Genomic DNA, 20,102 nt, shown 5'->3' on the forward strand with positions numbered 1-20,102 from the left:
AGTAAGTGGCCCCAAAGCTAGCCATAAAAAAAACCCACACATATTCCTGCTAGTTCTACTTATTTAAAATATCTCTATCCTAAAGGAAAACTGAGTAGTACATCAATGTCTGGTCAGAGAAATAACATGTACTTTTAAAGAAAGGGATAAAGCATTAAAGACTATCAGCTCCTTCAGACTCCACCTAATAAATATTCACTAGGAGAAGATGTCCCACTATGTTCTAGAGGTAGAATTAAGATCTAAATAAGCAATAATAATCCATCACTTATTCAGAAAATGTTTAACACAACCAAGAATAAAATGCCATGCCTACACATAAAATGTAAAATACAAGGAACCGAGTGATGTAGCTGGAGACAAAAAAGTACAATTAATAAAAACACATAATTATGATGATGCATACTACAGTAAATGTACTCCTATGGATAAGAAAGACTCATGAGTTTGTTCATAAGAGGCAGAAGATTGCTTTGGGTTTGTCAGGCAGTTTCATGAACTAAGCTTGCAAGTTAAAATGAAGTCAATGAAAGGAAAATGAAGTCTTCATGATAAGATATCAGAGCCACGTAACTATCAAAAGCTAAATCTCAAAGTTGACAAAAAGCTTTTTTTCTCAAATTATGAGATTTATAAATCTTAAAGACTTAGTTTTACAATTCTTAGGGAAATTAATTTAAATAAACTCAAAGTAAATCATATATGTTATGTGTCATATAGACAGAACATGTTTGAATTTCAATAATGAACAATATTTGAGTTGCAGCTTTGCCACTTACACTTCATATGTAACCATGGGAAAATGACTTTTATTTGGTTCCCAGTGTACAAAACTGTAAATCGGGGGTGATACCAAGAGGCTTTAGGATTCAGTTAGCTAATGTATAGGATGCATAAGGAAAGCATAAGTGCTAGTTTACTACATAAATTCTTCTTTATTTTTAAGCAATAGGGTCTTCCGCTGTGCTCAGGCTGGAGTGCAGTGGTGCAATCACAGCTCACTGCAGCCTTGAACCCCTGGGCTCAAGTGATCCTCCCACCTCAGCCTCCCAAGTAGCTACAGTCACGCGCCACCACGCCTGGCTAATTTTTTAATTTTTTATTTTGGTAGAGATGGGGTCTCACTTTGTTGCTGTTGCTGTTGTTGATAATGTATTTTGTATCTAAGAACCATGTTTATTTGAAAGAACTTTACTCTTCAGTAATAAAATGAGTATATTATTTAAACATAGTAAACATAGTTAATAGTTTCCAAATCCTTTTAAACCATTTTATTTATACAGACATGCTAATTCTATGTAATTGGTGTTAATTTCTAATACCATTCTGCCATCTCCCTAAACATATAGCTTTCTACTTAGTTTTGTTTTCATCATTCTACTAATACTAATTAGTATTACTATTACACATCTATTCAGGACTGCAGAAACTACTAATTTATTACACATCTATTCAGGACTACAGAAATATTAAAGCACATACAACTGCATGTGTCTTCTGTCTCCCCAAACTTTATATTAGTCAAAGAATATTCAGCATAAAATCCAATTTTTCTATTTACTTTTTCTCTTCTTTCTTCTTCACTGTTTAATCCCATAGACAGGTTGCTTCTGGTGAAAATAGATTATTCTTTTTTTCTTGTTGAAGACAGGGTCTCACTCTGTCACCCAGGCTGGTGCACACTGATGCAATCTTGGCTCACTGCAGCCTCAACCTCCTAGACTCAAGAAATCCTCCTGCCTCAGCCTCCTGAGTAGCTGGGGCAGCAGGCAACCACTACTATGCCCAGTTATTTATTTTTTGTTTTATTTTTATAGAGACAGGGTCTCACTATGTTGCCCAGGGTGGTCTCCAACTACTGGCCTCAAGTGATCCTCCCACCTCAGCATCCCAAAGTGCTGGGATTACAGGCATATACCTCTGACAAGTTTTACTAAAGAAAAATTATTTTGCATGGTTTACTTTTCACCAGTATCTTCTGGCCTGCTTCCAAAGATACCAGAATAACCTGGATCAATGATAGCCAGTGTTGCACAGTCTGTAGTATTTTCCACATGCTATGCCCAGTCCAGTATTATTACTACTGTAGTGATGAACACCAGTTTGGGCCAATATGGTATAGTGCTCTATTGGGGAGTTCCTCAAAGCTGGGCACTTGTTAGTGAGGATGACCAATTTTGCTTTTTCCTATCTAATCATCTTCAGAATCTGCTTGTACCCCAGCATGTACTTTCCACTTTTCATAACAAGTTGGAGCCTAGAGTTGATCAACTCCAGTGACTTTTCCATCTTTTTCGCCACCATCATCTGCCTGGCTTAGGTACCAGATGGCCCCCAACCATGAACAGCCACCAAGATGGCCAGGGAATGAGAAAAGCAAATCGTTCATTCTTATCATGGTGAACAAATATTTTGTTTCACAGAAAATTTAACCTTCAGAATTATAAATTTTTCCATAAATTTAAAAATAATGTACTCTACAAAAATGTTATCATAGACACAGCTGATAAATATCAAACTAACTTGAGTTCTCTTGTTTTTTTCTCATCCATTCACTGATAAGAGGTAAAAACAGCAGGAATATGGCCCAAAAACAAGTCACAAAGAAAGAGCTAGACAGCACCTGAACAATCAAGAGCTGACCATAGGGTCTTCTTGTTAAGAAAACATACATGGCTTAACGAATGTAATTACACATTATGCTTATTCATTAAATGCTTCCAAACAATCCTTTTAGTGGTATTTAGTAACAAATTTATCTCTCTTTTGCATCCATTCAATAAAAAAAATTGGGTGAAAACTACATGCACCTTAAATATGTCAAGAAATATACATAAATTAAGTCAGAGAAAAAAGAAAAGTCTCCTGAACTATGGTCTCCAGGATAACAGCTGACATTTCTGTAATATTACCTTTTATTATAATCCATTAGCAACTGCTAAATTACCAGCATCTACAGATGCTATCTTGCTACCATGGAAATGCAGAATATATGAATTAATTAGGGCTGTGGTTGGAAAAAAAAGGACAGAAGGGTGCCTAGTTTCTGTAGGAAGCGGTTTCCTTCAATAGTGTTATTATTATTATTATTATTCATCTAACAAATATCTCATGTTTTAAAATCTAATTATTTGGCACGTAACCTTTTTTATCAGACAAGGCATCAGTTCTACATTACTTACTTGCTGATTTCTTCAATTCTGGATTTAATCAACAGGTTTCACATCAATACTGTGCACCCCTTTTTGCTGCTCATTATTTCTTATATACAATCAGTTTAAGAGAGCTATTTGTCATTGTTACAAAAACACTACTATCACCACGCTTCCTTTCCTTGAGAGGTAGTTTATAAACAAATTCCTGAATGGAGGTTTCCAAACACCAAAGTTATCCTGTGAATGCAGTAAAAATATTCCCTCAGAAAGGCATAAAGGGAATATGATATAACCTAATTTGTCATTTATTGTTAGTTTGACAAACAGTATTATTAGAAGGCCAGTTAGTCTGTATAAAATATATGTCAGGAAAAAAAAAATCAAAGACTTGTTAAAGTGTCTCTGGCAGAGACAGGGTAAAGAGTGCCCTGACAAACCAGTGAAAGGTTCTGCTTGATTTGGTAGATTTCTCTATATATTGGAAAGAAACCAAAACAACATGAACATTTATCAGTCACCAACTACACTGTACTAGGAATGCAAACAACTGCTTTGTTCTGATTACAAGTTCACCAAACAACCTTCCATAAAGATGTCAGATCCTTCTTCTGTAAGAAGAGACAGAACAAAAAACCCCAAAACACTGACCAGCTAAACAGGGCACTTCAATTTGCTTGGTACTTCTTACTTTACAAAAAGCATTCTGGTCCTTTCTCAAGTCTATTTTAGGTTGGGTTAATGGAAATAATCAGCTCTATCCCCAATCAACTCAGTAAGAACTGAAAAGGAAAAAACCAACTTTACAGAACAGAAAAATGGAAGGCCAGAACCTGGATTTGGGTGACACCAAAGTAATGCCATCCAACAAGATCCTGTTTGAACAGCCATTTTACATCTTCCCTTAAATATCAATCTTCTCAATCTCTATTCAAAATGCTTTTCTTCAGTTGTGACCATCCTAGTTACTTCCCTTCACCCCTGCATGTCCTTTAAAAATTTTTTTATTGCAGCATTTTCTTATTCCTAACCACATAAAATAATAAAATCTGTTTGGCATTTTTGTCAAAGCACTTCCAAGTCATTATCTCATTTGATGCCTAGGGTCACCTTCGGAAATAAGCAGGACAAACATCAGCCTATATTTACATAAAGGAACAGACGACCCAACTGGTTATATGCAGGGATTTCAAGGTGTGGATTAGGGCAGTGGTTCTTAGATACGGCCTGCTGAATCCTCTTACCTAGCGACAACTGGCACCTACTGGACACATTTGCTAGTTACAACCAACAGAAGGAGTTTTGCTACTGGCACTTAGTGGATACAGGCCAGAAATGCTGCTAAGCATCTTACAAAGTCCACTTTGGGCTGCCTCACTGATCTACACATGTCTATTCTTTCACCACACTGTCTTGATTACTGTCACTTTTTAGTCATTCTTTTTATTTTACTATTATTTTTTAAGAGATAGAGTATTGCTCTGTTGCCCAGGCTGGTCGCAAACTTCTATTGATATGATGTGATTATTTAGTCTGTTGATGTGATGAATAATATCAATTTTAAAAAGCTGAATCAGTCTTGCATACTTGGGACAAATCTCACTTGATAATGGTATATAAGTCTTTTTGTGTAGTGTTGAATTCAATTTTATTTTATTTTTTTATTATTATTATTATACTTTAAGTTCTAGGGTACATGTGCATAACGTGCAGGTTTGTTACATATGTATACTTGTGCCATGTTGGTGTGCTGCACCCATCAACTCGTCAGCACCCATCAACTAGTCATTTACATCAGGTATAACTCCCAATGCAATCCCTCCCCCCTCCCATGATAGGCCCCGGTGTGTGATGTTCCCCTTCCCGAGTCCAAGTGATCTCATTGTTCAGTTCCCACCTATGAATGAGAACATGTGGTGTTTGGTTTTCTGTTCTTGTGACAGTTTGCTGAGAATGATGGTTTCCAGCTGCATCCATGTCCCTACAAAGGACATGAACTCATCCTTTTTTATGGCTGCATAGTATTCCATGGTGTATATGTGCCACATTTTCTTAATCCAGTCTGTCACTGATGGACATTTGGGTTGATTGCAAGTCTTTGCTATGCTGAATAGTGCCGCAATAAACATACATGTGCATGTGTCTTTATAGCAGCATGGTTTATAATCCTTTGGGTATATACCCAGTAATGGGATGGCTGGGTCATATGGTACTTCTAGTTCTAGATCCTTGAGGAATCGCCATACTGTTTTCCATAATGGTTGAACTAGTTTACAATCCCACCAACAGTGTAAAAGTGTTCCTATTTGTCCACATCCTCTCTAGCACCTGTTGTTTCCTGACTTTTTAATGATCACCATTCTAACTGGTGTGAGACGGTATCTCATTGTGGTTTTGATTTGCCTTTCTCTGATGGCCAGTGATGGTGAGCATTTTTTCATCTGTCTGTTGGCTGTATGAAAGTCTTCTTTTGAGAAATGTCTGTTCATATCCTTTGCCCACTTTTTGATGGGGTTGTTTTTTTCTTGTAAATTTGTTTGAGTTCTTTGTAGGTTCTGGATTTAGGTCTTTGTCAGATGAGTAGATTGCAAAAATTTTCTCCCATTCTGTAGGTTGCCTGTTCACTTTGATGGTAGTTTCTTTTGCTGTGCAGAAGCTCTTTAGTTTAATTAGATCCCATTTGTCAATTTTGGCTTTTATTGCCGTTGCTTTTGGTGTTTTAGACATGAAGTCCTTGCCCATGCCTATGTCCTGAATGGTATTACCTAGGTTTTCTTCTAGGGTTTTTATGGTATTAGGTCTAACATTTAAGTCTCTAATCCATCTTGAATTAATTTTCGTATAAGGAGTAAGGAAAAGATCCAGTTTCAGCTTTCTACTTATGGCTAGCCAATTTTCCCAGCACCATTTATTAAATAGGGAATCCTTTCCCCATTTCTTGTTTTTCTCAGGTTTGTCAAAGATCAGATGGCTGTAGACGTGTGGTATGATTTCTGAGGACTCTGTTCTGTTCCATTGGTCTATATCTCTGTTTTGGTACCAGTACCATGCTGTTTTGGTTACTGTAGCCTTGTAGTATAGTTTGAAGTCAGGTAGCGTGATGCCTCCAGCTTTGTTCTTTTGACTTAGGATTGTCTTGGCAATGCGGGCTCTTTTTTGGTTCCATATGGACAAACCCACAGCCAATATCATACTGAATGGGCAAAAACTGGAAAAATTCCCTTTGAAAACTGGCACAAGACAGGGATGCCCTCTCTCACCACTCCTATTCAACATAGTGTTGGAAGTTCTGGCTAGGGCAGTCAGGCAAGAGAAAGAAATCAAGGGTATTCAGTTAGGAAAAGAAGAAGTCAAATTGTCCCTCTTTGCAGATGACATGATTGTATATTTAGAAAACCCCATTGTCTCAGCCCAAAATCTCCTTAAGCTGATAAGAAACTTCAGCAAAGTCTCAGGATACAAAATTAATGTGCAAAAATCACAAGCATTCTTATACACCAGTAACAGACAAACAGCCAAATCATGAATGAACTTCCATTCACAATTGCTTCAAAGAGAATAAAATACCTAGGAATCCAACTGACAAGGGATGTAAAGGACCTCTTCAAGGAGAACTACAAACCACTGCTCAGTGAAATAAAAGAGGACACAAACAAATGGAAGAACATACCATGCTCATGGCTAGGAAGAATCAATATGGTGAAAATGGCCATACTGCCCAAGGTAATTTATAGATTCAATGCCATCCCCATCAAACTACCAATGAGTTTCTTCACAGAATTGGAATTCAATTTTATAACATTTTGTTGATGATTTCTACATACACTGAGAGATGAGAGATACTGGTCTATGTTTTCTTGTAAAGCATTTGTCTGGTTTTGATATTAACACTGGCTTCATAAAATGAGTTAGAAAATATTCCCTCTGCCTCCATCTTCTGAAGGAAATTCTAAACAACTGGTACAGTTTCTCTCTTAAATCTTTGGTAGAATTTACTTGTAAACCCATCTGAGCCTGTTGCTTTTAGTTTTGGAAGGTTAATTATTAATTCTATTTCCTCGATAAATATAGAGTTAGTCAGATTGTCTATTTCTTTTTGAGTGAGTTTTGGTATATTGTATCTTTCAGGGAATTAGTCCATTTCATCTAGGTTATCAAACTTGTAGGGACAGAGTTATTCATAGTATTCCTTTGTCATTTTTAATGTCCATGGAATCTGTAGTGCTATCACCTCTTTCATATCCGATATTCATAATTTACATGGTCTCTTTTTTTTTTAAGCCTGGCTAAAGCTCTGCTTACTTTACCTTTTCAAATAACCAGTTGTTTTGTAGATTTCCTCTATCAATTTCCTGCTTCCAATTTCATTTCTACTCCAATATTTACTATTTCTTATCTTCTGCCTACCTTGGATTTAATTCCCCCTTTTCTTGTCTCCTAAGCTAAAAGTCTAGAAGACTGACTCTAGCACTTTCTCCTTCTATTACTAAATATATCAAATACCATAAATGTAAAAGCACTGCTTTCAGTAAATCACACAAATTTTCATTTTTCACTTTCATTTAGCTCAAAATTTTTTGCTATTTCTGTTGAGATTTTTTGACTCATGTTATTTAGAAGCGTGTTGTTTAACCTGCAAGCATTTTGGAATTATCCAGCTAACCTTCTGCTGTTGATTTTGTTTAATTCCATTGTGGTCTAAGGACAGTTATTATATGATTGTATTCTTTTTAAATTGTTAAGGTTTCATGGTTCAGAATGTGTTCTATGTTCTATGTTCTATCTGAGCTAGGGAAGAATGTGTATTCTGTTGGATGTAGTAGTCTACAGATGTCTATTATATTCAGTTGAGTAATGGTGGTGTTGAGTTCAACAATGTCTTTACTGATTTTTTGCCTGCTAAATCTGGCCATTTCTAATAGAGGGCTAATCAAGTCTCCAACTATAATAGTGATTCACCTATTTTTCCCTCACAGTTCTACCAGTATTTGCATTGAGAATTTGGTCACTCTTATTAGGCACATAAGGTAAATTGGAGAACTAACACTTTTACCATTATAGAACACACATCTCTTTATCCCTGATAACTTTACTTGCTGTGAAATCTGCTGTATGAAATTAATATAGCTAATCCCATTTTCTTTCAATTAATGTTAGCATGGCATATCTTTCCCATGCTTTTAATCTATATGTATTTATATTTAAAGAGTTTCATGTAGACAGCAATAAAGTTGGGTCTTGTTTTTTTAGGCACTCCCACAATCTGCCTTTAATTGGTACATTTAGACCATTGACCTTCGAAGTGATTACTGAGAATTAGATCAAAGTCTACCATATTTATTGTTTTCTACTTCTTTGTTCTTATTTTTGTCATCCACCCTTTTCTGCCTTGTGTGGATTTAGTTGAGCATTTTACATGATTCTGTCTTCTCTCCTTTCTTACCACATCGGTTATACTCCTTTCATTACTTTTTCTTTGTGCTAGCCCTAGAGTTTGCAATATACATTTACAACTAATTCAGGTCCACTTTCAAGTGCCACTAGATCATTTCATGAGTAGTATGAATACTTTATAATAGCAAAATAATGCTAATTCCTTCCTTCCATCCCTTGTATAATTTGTCATGCATTTCACATATAAATAAGCATATACATACACACACACATGCACACACAAGCACATGTACACACCAGAAAGAATCTCTGAGCGTGAGGATATATTTATTTAATAGAAACCTCCAAAACCGAAAAGCAAGGAGAAAAAATACTAGGGTGAAACAAACCATAAACAAACCATGTATATATTTGCTTAAGTATAAACAAGTATACATATAGACAAGCACACAATCAAAGGCATTAATGCTACTATTTTCAATAAACTTGTCTCAGATCAATGATTAATTAAAAAATGAAAGTTTTAGTTTACCTTCATTTATTTCTCTCCAATGTTTTCTTATGTAGACCTGAGTTTCTGACTTATACCATTTTTTACATTTCTTGCATGGCAAGTCTACTGGCAACAAATTTCCTTTGTTTGAGCAAATTTCTATTTATCCTTCTCTTTTGAAGGAAAAATTTAACAGGGTACAAAATCCTAGATTGGTAGGGCTTCATTCTCTCAACACTTTAAATGTTTCACTCCACTCTCTTCTTGCTAGCACTGTTCCTAAGAAAAAGGTATTCTTATCTTTGCTCTTCTATAGATGAGGTGTTTTCTTTTCCCTCTGGCTTCTTTCAAAGATTTTTACCTTTGATTTTTCTGTAGTTTAAAAATGGCATGGCTTCACATAGCTATTCTGCCACTTATTCTGCTTTCTCAACTAGGAACTTGTGGGATCTGTGGTTTGGCTGGGAAATGCTCAGTCATCATTGCTTCAAATATTTCATTTTTTCCTTTCTCTCTTCCTGGTATTTCTTTTATATGTATGTTACACCTTTTGTAGTTGCCCCACGGTTCTGATATTCTGTTATGATTTGTTTACCCCAGTATTTTTTCACTTTGCTTTTCAGTTTTGAAGGATTCTTTTAAAAACATCCTCAAGTTTGGACATTGTTTCTTCAGTCATGTCCAGTCTATTAAAGCCCATCAAACACTTTTTTTTTTTTTTTTTTTTTTTTTGAGTCAGAGTCTTGCTCTGTCACCTAGGCTGGAGGACAGGGGTGTGGTCACAGCTCACAGCAGACTCCAAATCCTGAGCTCAAGGGATCTTCCCACCTCAGCCTCCCAAGAAGATGGGACTATAGGCATGCACCACCTATGTCCAACTATTTTTTTAAAAATTCTGTAGAGATGCAGTCTTGGTATGTTGCCCAGGATGGTCTCAAACTCCTGGCCCCAAGTGATCCTCCTGCCTCAGCCTCTCATAGCACTGGGATTACAGGGATGAACTGCTGCACCCAGCCCCATATTCTTCATTTCTGGTGGAGTGTTTTTTTATTGGATTCTTAGAATTATCATCTCTCTGCTTACATTACCCATCTGTCCTTGCAAGCTATTTTATCCATTAGAGCCCTTAGCTTATTATTCATAGTTGTTTTCAGTTCCCAATGTGATGATTCCAGCACCCCTGACGTATCTGAGTTTGATTCTGATATTTGGTCTGTCTCTTCTTTCAGCCCATTTTTCCCCCTTTTTACTGTATCTCCTCATTTTTTTCTTGATAGCCAGACATGGCACACTGGTTAAAGGATATAAATACATTGTCAGTAATAAAGCGGTAAGGTTTAGGGGGAGGGGAAGGTCTACAGTGTTATGATTAGGTCCCAATCTTTAGTGAGGCTGTGCCTCTGGACTGTGAACTTCACAAGTGCTGCTCAGTTCTCTTCTCTCTTTGTTGGAACAGAATGGCTAGAGGGTACAGGAGTTTAATATTCCCCTTTTCTCAAATAAAAAGCCAGAGAGAACTAGAATTGGGTGTTTTGTTTACTCCAGGCCACTTACACTGTGTTTTAACTAATTTTTTCTGAAGCAGATCTCATTTAAAAGCAAAACAAAAACAGAGTACTCTGGCATACTTCAAAATGGCTCCTTTTCCCTTCCTTGTGCCAGAAGCAAAGGGAATTTTTCTCAAATATTCACTGTGAAAACCTGGTAGAGCAGAAAGAGGTGATAAGAGTGGAAGACCTCTTCACTCCCTTGTGCTGACTAGGTCCTCCTGGAGTTTTTTAAATAAATCTAAGACTTGTCCACAGTGAATCTCCAGCAATTTGTCAAATATAATGCAGGTTTTCCTACACAAGCAATGTTTCCCATGGAAGACTTTGTTAATTGGTTACCACTCAAATAAATTATGGTTAGCTGTATCCACCTGTCTCTCCATTTTGGGGGGCAGTGGTTTGACCTATGACCTCCTTTCTCTTTAGGTCCAGGAAGAACTGCTGATTTTTCAGTTTGTCCCATTTTTCACCTGTTAGAGCAGACTGGTGACTACAAGCTCCTGATATGCCCAACCATTTCATTATCAGCAATTTGATTATAATATTATCTGGGTATGGCTTTCTTTGAAATAATACCATTCGAAGTTTGCTGAGTTTCTTGAATCTGTAAGTTTATGTCTTTCACCAAGTTTGGAGAGTTTTTAGGCCTTATATCTTCAAATATTTTTTCTTCAGATATTTGTTTTTCCTCTTCTGGCATTATGCTGACACAAATGTTAGAAATCCAAATATTGTCCTACAAGTCCCTAAGGGTTGGTTATTTTTTTTCCATTTTCCCTCTTATTTTAGGTAATTTATATTGTTTGAATTATTTCTATTGATCTATCTTAAGTTCACTCACTTTTTTCATCTCTCTCTGCTATTAAATCGATCCATTTTCCACTTGAGTCCTTTATTAAAGTACGTGTTTTTCTGTTGAGAACTTCTATCTTTCCATTCATTGCAAGTGTTTTCACCTTTATCTCTTGGATCACAGTTACCAAAGCCAATTTAAAGTTTCTGTGTGATAAATCCACCATCTGGGTCATCTTGTAGCCAGCACTTGTTGTCTTTTCCCTTAGCAACTTGTCAGATTTCCCTGATTCTCTATATGTTAAGCGCCTTTGCATTATATTCTGAACATGTTAGATATTATGTTTGTGTTGGGTCCTGTTAAAAATGTTTTCTTAAAAGTGCAGGTTTGTTACATGGGTAAACTGCATGTCACTAGAGTTTGGTATACAAATTATTTCCTCTCCCAGGTAGAGAGCAGAGTACTGGATAGTTTTTTGATCCTCACCCTCTTCCCAACCTCCACCCCGAAATAAGCCCCAGTGTCTACTGTTCCTCTTTGTGTCCATGAGTACTCAAATGTTTATCTCTTACTTATAAGTGAGAACATGAAGTATCTGATTTTCGGTTCCTGCATTAATTCACATAGGATGTTACTAGCGGCATCCACGTTGCTGCAAAGGACACGATCTGATTTTTTTTTATAGCTGTGTAGTATTCCATGGTGTATATGCACATTTTCTTTATCCAGTCCACCATTGATGAATATCTAGGTTGATTCTATGTCTTTGCTATTGTGAATAGTGCTGTGATGAACATATGTTTGCATGTGTCTTTGTGGTAGAACGATTTATATTTCTTTGGGTATATACCCAGTAAGGGGCTTGCTGGATTGAAAGGCAGTTCTGTTTTACATTCTTTGAGAAATCACCACAATGCTTTCCACAGCGGTTGAACTACTTTATGTTACCACCAGCACTGTATGTGTTTCCTTTTCTCCACAGCCTCTCCAGCACCTGTTTTTGTTGTTGTTGTTGTTGGTTTGGCAATTATTGAAAAGTCGAAAACAAAAAACATTCTGACTGGTGTGAGATGCTATCTCATCATGGTTTTGATTGCATTTCTTTAATGATTAGTGATGCTGAACATTTTTTCATATTCTTGTTGGCTGTGTGTGTCTTCTTCTGAAAACTGTCTGTTCATGTCCTTTGCTCATATTTTACTGGGGCTGTTTGTTATTTCGCTTGTTGATTTAAGTTCCTTACAGATTCTGGATATTAGACCTTTGTTGGACGCAGTTTGCAAATATTTTCTCCCATTTTGAAGGTTGTCTGTTTACTCACACTAGTTTCTTGTGCTATGCAGAAGCTCTTTAGTTTAACTAGATCCCATTTCCCAATTTTTGTTTTTGTTGCAATTGCTTTTGGAGTCTTCATCATGGAATCTTTGCCAAGGCCTGTGTCTAGAATGGTATTTCCTAGGCTTCTTTCTAGGCTTTTTATAGTTTTAGGTTTTATGTCTAAGTCTTTATTCCATCTTGAGTTGATTTTTGTATGTGAAGAAAGGAAGGGGTCCAATTGCAAACTTCTGTATATGGCTAACCAGCTCTTCAAACACCATTTATTAAATAGGGAATCCTTTCTCCATTGCTTGTTATTGTCAGCTTTGTCAAAGATCTGATGGTTGTCAGTGTGCAGCTTTATTTCTGGATTCTCTAACCTGTTCCACGATTCTATACGTCTGTCTCTGTACCAGTATCATGCTGTTTTGGTTACTGTAGCCATGTAGTATAGTTTGAAGTTGGTAGGGTGATGCCTCTGGCTTTGTTCTTTTAGCTTAGGATCGTTTTGGCTGTGCAGTCTCTTTTTTGGTTGCATATGAATTTTAGAATAGTTTTTTCTAATTCTGTGAAAAATGATGTAGGTAATTTGATAGAAATAGCATTGAATCTGTAAACTGAAGAGTATGGCCATTTAAACAATATTAATTTTTCCTATCTATGAACATGGAATGTTTTTCCATTTGTTTGTGTTCTCCTCAACTTCCTTTAGCAGTGTGTGGTAATTCTCATTGCACAGATATTTCACTTCCCTGTATAGCTGTATTCCTAGGTATTTTATTATTTTTGTGGCTTTTTGTGAATGGGATTGCATTCTTGATTTGGCTCTCAGCTTCAACGTTATTGATGTACAGAAATGCTACTGATACTTGTACATTGACTTTGTATCCTAAAACTTCGCTGAAGTTGTTTATCAATTCTAGAAGCCTCTGGGGAGGGTATGGGGTTTTCTAGATATAGAATTATATCATCTGCATATAGATATGGTTTGACTTCCTCTCTTCCTATTTGGATGACTTTTACTTCTTTCTCTTACATGATTGCTCTGGCTAGGACATCCAGTACTATGCTGAATAGGAGTGGTGAGATTGGGCATCCTTGTCTTGTTCTGGTTCTCAAGGAAAATGATTCCAGGTTTTGCCCATTTGTTATAATGTTGGCTGTGGGTCTGTCATAAATGGATCTTATTATTTTGAGGTTTATTCCTTCAATGCCTAGTTTGTTGAGGGTTTTTTACATGAAGGAATGTTGAATTTTGTTGAAAGCCTTTTCTGTGTCTATTGAGATCATCATGTGTTTTTCAGTTTTGTTCATGTGATAAATCACATAGATTTCCTTATGTTGAATCAACCTTGCATCCAAGGAATAAAGCCTATTTGATTGTGGTGGATTAGCTTTTCAGTGTGCTGCTTGATTCAATTTGCTAGTGTTTTGTTAAGGATTTTTGTGTCTATATGCATCAGGGATATTAGCCTGAAGTTTTCATCTTTTATTGTCTGCCATGTTTTGGCATTAGAATGATCTGGCCTCATATAATGACTCAGAAAGGAGTCCCTCTTACTCAATATTTTCTAAAAGTTCCAATAGGATTGGTACCAGCTTTTCTTTATACAGCTGATAAAATTCAGCTGTAAATCCCTCTGGTCCAGGGCTTTTACTGGTTGGTAGGTTTTTAATTACTGATTCAATTTCAGAGCTCATTATTGATCTGTTCAAGTATTCCATTTCTTCCTGGTTCAATCTTGGGAGGTTTTACATTTCCAGGAATTTATCTATTTTCTCTAGGTTTTCTAGTTGGTGTGCATAGAGGTTTTTTTTTTAAACAAAAGATTAACAGCTTTATTGAGATATAGCTCATATACTGTATAATTCACCCATTCACAATGTACAGTTCAGTGGCTTTTACTATATTCAGAGTTGTGCAACAATCATTACGGTCAAATTTTCGTCACTCCAAACCCACAAGTCCTTAATGACCCACGACTTGCCCATCTCTCCCAGCACCTGGCAGACACTCATCTCCTTTCTGTCTCTATGGATTCACCAATTCTGGATCTTTCATATAAATGGACTCATACAATATGCGGTCCCATGACTGGCTTCTTTCACTGAGCATCGTGTTTTCCAAGCTCCTCCATGTGGAAGCATGTGTCAGTACATCATTCCTTTTTGTTGCTCTACTATTCCACTCTACAGATATGCCACATTTTATATTGTATTTATCCATTCGCCAGCTGGTGGGTGTTTGGGTTGCTTTGTTTTCGTCTAGTATGAATAATGCTGCTATGAACGTATGTGTAAAATGTCTGTGTGGATGTTTGTTTTCATTTCTCTTGTGTATACCTAGGGGTGGAATTGCTGGGTCATACGGTAATCTCCATTTAACCTTGTGAACAATTACCAAACTGTTTTCCAGTGAGGTGCACCCTTTTACATTCATAGAGGTTTTCATAACAGTCTCTGAGGGTTTTGTTTTTTGTATCTGTGGGGTTGGTGGTAATGTCATCTTTGCCATCTCTAACTGTGTTTATTAGGATCTTTTTTCTTTATTAGTCTAGCTAATGATCTCTCAATCTTATGTATTTTTTCAAAGAACCAACGTTAGATTTTGTCAATCTTTTATATGAATTTTCATCCGTCATTTTTGTTCAGTTCAGCTGAGATTTTTGTTATTTATTTTCTTTTTCTAGCTGTTGGGTGGCTCACTCTTGTTTTTCTGGTTCCTCTAGGTGTGATGCTGGGTTGTTAATCTGAGTCCTAATTTGATGTAAGCATTTAGCACTATAAACTTTCCTCTTACCACTGCTTTAGCTGCATCCCGAAGATTCAAGTGAGTTGCATCTGTCTCCATTAATTTCAAATAACTTACTGATTTGTACCTTAATTTCACTCTACACAAAAGCCATTCAGGGACAGGTTAATCTCCAAGTAATTGTACAGTTTGGAGAGATCTTCTTGGTATTGATTTCCATTTTTATTGCACTGAGGTCTGAAAGTCTGGTTAGTAGGATTTTGTGTTTGTTTTTAATTTATTGAGAATTGCTTTATGGTCAAATGTGTGGTCAATCATAGAGTATGTGCCATGTGCAGGTAAGAATGATGTATATTTTGTTGTTGTTGGGTGGCATATCATGTAGATGTCTGTTAAATCCATGCGGTTAAGTGTCAAGTTTAGGTCCCAAGTAACTGACTCATTCCTGCCTTGATGATCTAACACTGTCAATGACATGTTGAAGTCTCCCATCATTATTGTGTGTTTATCTAAGTCTCTTCATAGATCTCTTAGAAACTTGTTTTATTGATCTGAGCACACCAGTGTTGGGTGCATATATATTTATCATAGTTAAGTCTTCTTATTTAGTTGAACTATTTATCACTATGCAATGCCCTTCTTTGTCCTTTTTATTTTTTTGAGATGGAGTCTCACTCTGTGTCACCCAGCTGGAGTGCAGTGATACAATCTCGGCTCACTACAACCTCCACCTCCCAGGTTCAAGTGATTCTCATGCCTCAGCCTCCCAAGTAGCTGGGAATACAGCTGCACACCATCACACCCAGCTAATTTTTTGCATTCTTAGTACAGGGTTTCACCATGTTGGCCAGGCTGGTCTTGAACTCCTGACCTCAGGTGATCTGCCTACCTCAGCCTCTCAAAGTGCTGGGATTACTGGCGTGAGCCACCACACCTGGGTTCTTTGTCCTTTTTGACCATTGATGGCTTAAAGTCTGTTTTTTTCTGAAATAAGAATAGCAACTCTTGCTCTGTTTGCCTGATAGATTTTTCTTCATCCCTTTACTTTGAGCCTATGAGTGGGTTTGCATTTAAGATGGGTCTCTTGAAGGCAGCATACAGTTGGGTTTTCTTCTTTATGCAACTTGTCACTCTGTGCCTTCAAAGTGGGCACACTGTTTATGTTCCTGTTTATGTTCAAGGTTCTGTTTTGTTTTGAGAGGGGGCCTTGCTCTGTTGCCCATACTGGAGTGCAGTGGTGTGATCTCAGCTCACTGCAACCTCTGCCTCCCAGGTTCAAGCAGTTCTCCTGCCTTAGCCTCCTGAGTAGCTGGGATTACAGGCACATGCCACTATGCCTGGCTAATTTTTTGGTAGAGAGGGGGATTCATCATGCTGGCCAGGCTGGTCTTGAACTCCTGACCTCAGGTGATCCACCCAACTTGGCCTCCCAAGTGCTGAGATTACACGCATGAGCCACGACACCTGGCCCTGTTTAAAATGTTCAAGCTTAATATTGACGTTAAGATTTGATCCTGTCATCATGTTGTTAGCGGGTTGTTACGCAGACTTGATTATATAGTTGCTTTATAGTGTCAGTGGACTATGTACTTAAGTGTGTTTTTATGTGGCAGATAACAGTCTTTCATTTCCATGTTTAGCACTCACTTAAGCATGTCTTGTAAGGCAGGTGTGGTGGTAATGAATTCCCTTAGTGTTCGCTTGTCGGAAGAAAATTTTATTTCTCCTTTGTTTATGAAGCTTACTTTGGCTGGAAATGGAATTCTTGCTTGAAATTTCTTTTCTTTAAGGTTTCTGAATATAAGCCCCCCAATCTCTTCTGGCCTGTAAGATTTCTGCCGAAAGGTCTGCTGTTAGCCTAATGAGGTTCCCTTTGTATACGACCTGCCCCTACTCTCTAATCTGCCTTTAATACTTTTTCTTTCACATTGACCTTGGAGAATCTGATGACTATCTATCTTCAAGATGATGTAGTATATTGCTGAGGTTCTGTGAATTTACTGAATTTGCATGTTGACTTTTCTAGCGAGGTTGGGGAAATTTTCCTGGACAACATCCACAAAAACATTTTCCAAGTTGCTTGCTCTCTCTCCCTGTCTTTCTCAGATGTCAATGAGTTGTAGGTTTGGTCTCTTCACATAATCCCTTATTTCCCAGAGGTTTTGTTCATTTTTAAATTTTTTCTTTATTTTGTCCAACTGTGTTGATTCAAAGAACTGGTCTTCAAGCTCTGAGAACTGGAACAGTTTCTTTCTTTAAATGGCTATTTCATATTTCAGCTCCTCTATCATTTTATTGGAATCCTTAGATTCCCTGGATTCAGTTTCAACTTTCTCCTAAATCTCAATGACCTTATTTGCCATCCAGATTATGTATTCTATGCCTATAAGTTCAGTGATTTCAATCAAGAACCCTTGCTGTCGAGCTCATGTGGTCATTTGGAGGTAAAATGACTCTCTCTGGCTTTTTGAATTGCCAGAGTTTTGCACTGGTTCTTTCTCATCTGTGTAAGCTGATGTTTCTTTAATCTTTAAAGTTGCTGTCCTTTGGATAGGGCTTTTTGCTTTTTATATTCTTTGATGCCCTTGAGGGTTTGACAGTAGTATAAGTTGGGTTTAAATTGATTGGCTTCATGTCTGGATGACTGCAGGAGGCCAAGGCTCAGCTTAGCACTCCTAGGCTGTGTGCTCTAATCCTGGGGGCCTGGAACCAGTCTCCCGGTAACACTCCAATGGGGTCTGCCAGCAAAAGGGCTTTAGCAAGGCAGCAGGTGTCCCTGCACATGTGTGCACCAGTGGCAGGGTAGTAGTGAGGTTAGCATGCACATGGCAAGTGCACATGGCAAGTACACATGGTGTTCACTGAGCAATCCTGTGACTCAGCCCTACAAAGGTAAAAGCCAGGAGATTGAGAAAGATAATACAAACAGTAAATTCAGCCATACCAGTTGGTCTTCAAATTTTGACTTCCCTACTCAATCTGCCTGCTATTGCTTACTTTTCAGAATCCTCAGTTGCATTTTGCATTATTTCCAGGGTTTTTAGTTGTAATCAGTTACACCCACCAGAGAAGCAGCAGGGGGAGGCTGCAGGCAAGTTCATGCCAGTGAAGTAATGAGGGGAGGCTGTGAGCAAGTGCATGCTGGCAGGGGAGGGTTGTGGGTGGGGGCATGCCAGCAGGGGCCCACCTACAGAAGCTCTCTATGAGGACAGATCTTCTGACAAAAGAGCCATGGCAGTCGCTGCTGGCAAGCACCTCAGCTGGGCAGCCAAGGCCATGCTGCAAGCAGGTGTGGCCAGGCAGGGACCCTGGGATAGGCCAGCAAATAGGGGGACACTCAGATCAGACAGGCCCCTTCCCAAGAGCAAGATATGTTCTATCCAGGTCTGGCAGCCAACAAAGGTTAAAGCCACCTAGAGGAGTGTGGTGGGCCTTGAAGGATGAGCACCCATGACTATGCTCCACTGCAGCCATTCCCACAAAAGACCCCTGGGGCTCCATGCAAGCTGGAGTTCTGTCTTTGCCAGCTCAAATATTCATGGGGGTTATGGGGTCTCCTGCAGCGAGGATATCAGAGGTCTGTAACGAGAGTGGGCCACTCCAAGTCTATTTCACTGGCCCCTTCTCCAGGAGCTGCTCAGGGTCAGGAATAAGTCCTGGTGCTCAGCAACTCCATGCAGGGTCTCCTCCCCCACTTCAGCCTGCGGTCTGTATCCTCCTTCTGTCTACTCTCAATACTTTCTTTCTGAAGATCTGTTTGGAGTATGTAGTTCTTCCTGATGGGCTGGTCTCTCAGTGGGAGAAGTTCTTCCTGTCTGCATCTAGTCAGCCATCTTGTTAAATAGCAATTTTCAATAGCTGTGTTATTCAGATTACTCAGGAGACAGTCTGGGACTGTGTGGTACCTCATGTCACAGTTCTGTACTCAAAACATTTGCTATGCCCCTTTGGGTCTGAATTGTGCATGTGCTGCTTAGGGGTGAGCTCAGGACTTGTTTCAGCTTATACACAGAAACAGGAGATCCCCTTTTTCAGCTCTCTTCTCCACCACTTCCCTGATACCCTCAGGCCCTTAGGGTCCTCTTTTCCAAATCTGCTATGCATAAAACCAGCACTTTCTCTTAGAACTTAATCCCTTACACTGTTTTTCAGTTGTATATAATTGGGACTGTACTTGCAGCATACCAGCAAGGGAAACTACAGAGAAAAAATAACTGATTACCTCCCACACTCTCTAGACATCAGGGATCCCTTTTCTATTTCCTTTGTACAGAAAGAGGGGCTGTATCTTAGCATCAATAGTGCTACATTACTGCCATCACCACTGCAACAGTGCAGGTTTTTAACTGGGCTGGCCTCAAGGCAGGGCAAGGAGAGAAAAAAACAGGAGGGGGAACTCCTTCCATATCTTCTGGCTCACAAGGGTCCCTATTCTGAGTCTTCTGAATAGAAGGAGGGGGTTTCTGTTGGGCTTTTCTGCGACTGGTGTTCACTGAGCAGTCCTGGGATTCAGCCCTCCAAAGGTAAAAGCCAGGAGATTAAGAAGAAAACATAATACAAACAGTAAATTCACTGCCAGTCCAGTAGGTCTTCAAATTTTGACGTCCCTACCCAATTTTCCTGCTGTTGTTTACTTTTCAGAATCCTCAGC

At 38.3% G+C, this 20,102-nt stretch overlaps 1 protein-coding gene and 1 pseudogene across 1 annotated transcript in view; both read right to left on the reverse strand.

Annotated features, from left to right (window-relative positions):
- SLC2A13 (solute carrier family 2 member 13) overlaps positions 1-20,102 on the reverse strand; it is a 364,441-nt gene that overhangs the window by 321,644 nt on the left and 22,695 nt on the right. The window lies entirely within an intron of this gene.
- On the reverse strand, positions 1,265-2,354 carry LOC144333232 (large ribosomal subunit protein eL30 pseudogene; annotated as a pseudogene).

Source organism: Macaca mulatta, chromosome 11 (assembly GCF_049350105.2).
Source record: "Macaca mulatta isolate MMU2019108-1 chromosome 11, T2T-MMU8v2.0, whole genome shotgun sequence".
NCBI lineage: Eukaryota > Metazoa > Chordata > Mammalia > Primates > Cercopithecidae > Macaca > Macaca mulatta.